This window comes from Neolamprologus multifasciatus, chromosome 17 (assembly GCF_963576455.1).
Source record: "Neolamprologus multifasciatus chromosome 17, fNeoMul1.2, whole genome shotgun sequence".
Lineage (NCBI taxonomy): Eukaryota > Metazoa > Chordata > Actinopteri > Cichliformes > Cichlidae > Neolamprologus > Neolamprologus multifasciatus.
This window is the reverse complement of record NC_140455.1, coordinates 2993248-2996800: the sequence shown is the minus strand read 5'-3', so window position 1 is coordinate 2996800 and position 3553 is coordinate 2993248. Positions and strand designations below refer to the sequence as shown.

Sequence of the window (3553 nt, the reverse complement as noted above, 5' to 3'; positions counted from 1 at the left end):
GACAACAGAAATGCATATTCAAAATGTAATCACAAAAATAGAATTTCCCTCATACAGTAAATTACTTGTGCTGCATCAAACAAGCAGAAAACATCTCCCAATTTACTGTATTAACAACTAAATTTATTGTCTGACCACTGGTTGGTCAAACCAGAATCTTTTTCCCCACAAAAGTTAAACTGTTGTCCTGCAACCTAGAGAGTCAATTTTTTTTATTAGATAAATTCAGCATTTGATAACAGGTGTCTGTTAAATTCACACTATTTTAACACTGATGAGAGATAACAAGCTAATTTTCATTCCATGTGTGTTTGTGTTACTAGGCAGGTTTAATGCATGTCTGTGGAGCTGCATATCCAGCAGAGCATGTTCTTAAAGCTGCCTTTCCTACACATTTCTCTGCTATTATTTAATCATTTTGTAACTAATGTGCTATGAGTTCACTGATCTTTGCATCACTTCTCATCACACTAAGTGACTTGGACAAGATGGTAAACAGACTCACATGCTTAAGATGTTGTCTAATCTTCATGAGTTCTCTTGTATTTGGAAGTGTTAGTAGGGTTAATGCATGTTCTGCTTGTGTGTGTGATTTCGTATGTTTCTTTTTGCAGTGTTTCAGACTCCTTCACAATTTTCCCACTTAAGCAGTCAGTTTTCTTTTCCCCAGGTTTGCTAACCCAAATTTTGATTTCCCAGATTAAACAACAAAATTCCTATGTGTTCTCACCACTCCTCTCACTCTGTTGTCCTCTCCCACTTCAACAGTCCAATAGCAGGCAGTTCTCTTTCAGCTGTGTCCTGTGTTTCACTGTCTCTTCTTGCCATTTTCTCCAAAGGTGGCAAATGTCAAACTCCAACAGTCTCCTCAGTTCTCCTCAAATGTTCTTGTCACATGCACAGTGAATTTGCAGCTTGTTGGGAACACAGTGCCATTCATCCAATCATTCAGGATGATGGGTTTGCTCTTCTTCTCTGATGCTGTTTGTCCACACTGCTGCTGCTTGCTGGGACTCTTTGCTCAGGACTTTGCTGCTGTCTCTTTATCTGCCATGTTATTGCTCTTTGGAGCTGCATTCCTTGTCTTCAGGGAGGAGTGAGAGCTCGCTTGTGAGTTTGAGAGACACATGGTGCTGTAAATACGTTAGCCAGAAACTTGGCCTGAATGTTTCTAATGATGTTAAACTATAACTTTCTTCCGACCGCTGCATGTGGAAAATTGATTCAGGTCTGCTTGTCACCTGAAAGTGACAAACTAAAACATGTTCATTATTATTATCACTGCTTAACCAACACACACAACTCTCTCTCTGTTTTTGTGTACTGTCCTTCCAGCAGAAAATGAGATTGTAGTTGCTCTTGGCTGATAAACACAAAACCTTTTTCCTATGATTGTCTCTTTTTTACTTTTTTTTTTTTTTTTTTTAATAGCTGGTGACCCGCAGAATCACCGCTCTCACAATCAGAGGCAATTACTTTTACACAGCGCACAAAAACACTGTGACGTCAGACACATTAACACTCACTTTTTTTTTTCATCTGCGTAAATAAATCATTTGGCCAATGGCATGTGCTATCGTGATTCATAAATATGATCACAAGTTTATTTAACTATTTTTTAACCCTCCAAAACAAATAAACAAAAACATGATGCTATGAACACTCTACACACATGAGTCAAGATGCAGGAAAACTGCTCACGGAAACTCTGCACACTCCAGTTATCACAGTTATCATAGTTCTATTTCCCTCTCTTTGAAGAGTTCTCAGCCAGCTTCTGATCTGATAATGTGTAGCTTGCTCATCAGCTCAGAAAAGACCAAAACGCAACCTCACACAGTGGTTGCGTGCTTTGCCCCACAGTGGCAAAGACTTGCACTTTCATATTCAATTCAGCTTCTCCGTCATGTAGTTTTCAGCTGTTTCATACAGGGTTCAGCATATTAGTTGTTATTATAGGTTTGCTCTATATCTCAGCAAAGTCTCATCCAGGATGACAAGTTTTCAAGCAGGTCAAGTGCCTCTATGCACTTAATTAGTTAAAATATTTACCTATTTTACTTCATATGTCATTGTACTGAATTTGAGCAACCCTAAGCTTAATGCAGATTACTTTCAACAATTATCCACCTCACATCATGACTGACTGAGGTGCCTCTTCATATTAATATTATTTCATCATTAACACCAGTTTACAGGTTGTTATCCTTGCTATTATTAGTATGAATACATTAAAGATAAGTTGTAATTTAATTTTGCCGTTCGTTTATTTTTCATTATTCAGTCGGGTCTGTTTCCAACCCTTTTTAAACTACTTTGATCTCCAGTTTTTACTTGATGAGGGATTATTATGTTCTTCCTGATATGGGTGAATGTATAACGGGTGGTGCTGCAGATGCGGCTGCAGGAACGGGTGGTGGATTAATAAAAGGATTTCGAGGACTGCACAGTGTCTCGTCTGATTTTACGTTGAATACTGTTTTACACGCCCCCGTATCACAGAGTGCGATCAATAACATACCATTAATGTGTACTGTGATCTCGGGTTTGTCTACAGCTTGTGAAACTAATTGGTGAACATTGAACACCTCTGTGTCTTCCTCACTTTCCTCAGCTTGTTCTCTATCCTCTAGTCATTCATCCTCATGCTGACGCCTTCCTGTCCCTGACCTGCAATTCCTTGAGAAATGACCTTCCTCTCCACATGTCCAGCATTTGTTATCTTTCTCCTCACCATCTTGTTCTGAGCGTCTGTAACCTCTCCCTCTGTAACTTCCTCTGCCTCTTCTCTGTCCCTGCCTTTGTCCCCTGAATCCTCCTGAAAATGCAATAAATCCTGTGGCTGGATCTACTGTGAAAATACCTGCGTCTTTCTCTTTTTTTGTAACTACACGGAAAGCATGTTCTGCATACTGCAAAGCCTCAGGTAGAGGCCCTGTGTTCCTGGTCACCCAGTGTTTCTCTACGTATGTTTTTATGGCAGGTATTGCTGCCGTTGGTGCAGGAAGTGATGCTGGTGCATAAGGTGGAGGGTGGCCGCACGCAGCTTGAGTTCCGCCTAAAAGGGGATTTTGCATTTTTGATTGCTTAGCTTTCCGTTGCTGTTTTTTATTTTTATTTTCTTGATGTCTATTTACTTCCTCCTCCCAGGCTGCATGAAGCTGCAATTCCTGTGCACATCTACCTTTCTTTTTTAAGTTCTTTGTGTCATTTAGTTCCTCTACCAAAGCTTCTTTTAGCTGAGTTACAGCTGAGGGGTTGCATTTTCCTTCCCAGCTGGGACATTTTGTTTTCTTAGAATTTCTCCATCTACAAACACTAATTTGTCCGGCGCCTGGACATTTTTTCTCTAGCCACTGCTCGTCAGCAGTGAATTTGGTGGGCTGATTACCCATTATCACACAACTGCAGGACCGTCTCTGGCACGAGACGCGGGGGTGGTTGCTGACACGCCCTTCTACTTCATACTACTCATGAAGCGGTGCCAGTTTTATGGGATGAAACCCAACCTTTCCCCTTTGTCACCAGTACTTGAGCTCCTTACAGTAAATAA

The 3553-nt window shown here is 40.5% G+C and overlaps 1 long non-coding RNA gene across 1 annotated transcript; it reads left to right on the top strand.

Moving 5' to 3' along the window:
* The first annotated feature begins 1400 nt into the window (after positions 1–1400).
* Positions 1401–3304, top strand: LOC146498722 (uncharacterized). Its single transcript, XR_014870113.1, has 2 exons — positions 1401–2368; positions 3251–3304. It is a non-coding gene; the product is annotated as an uncharacterized LOC146498722 (long non-coding RNA).
* Positions 3305–3553: the final 249 nt, after the last annotated feature.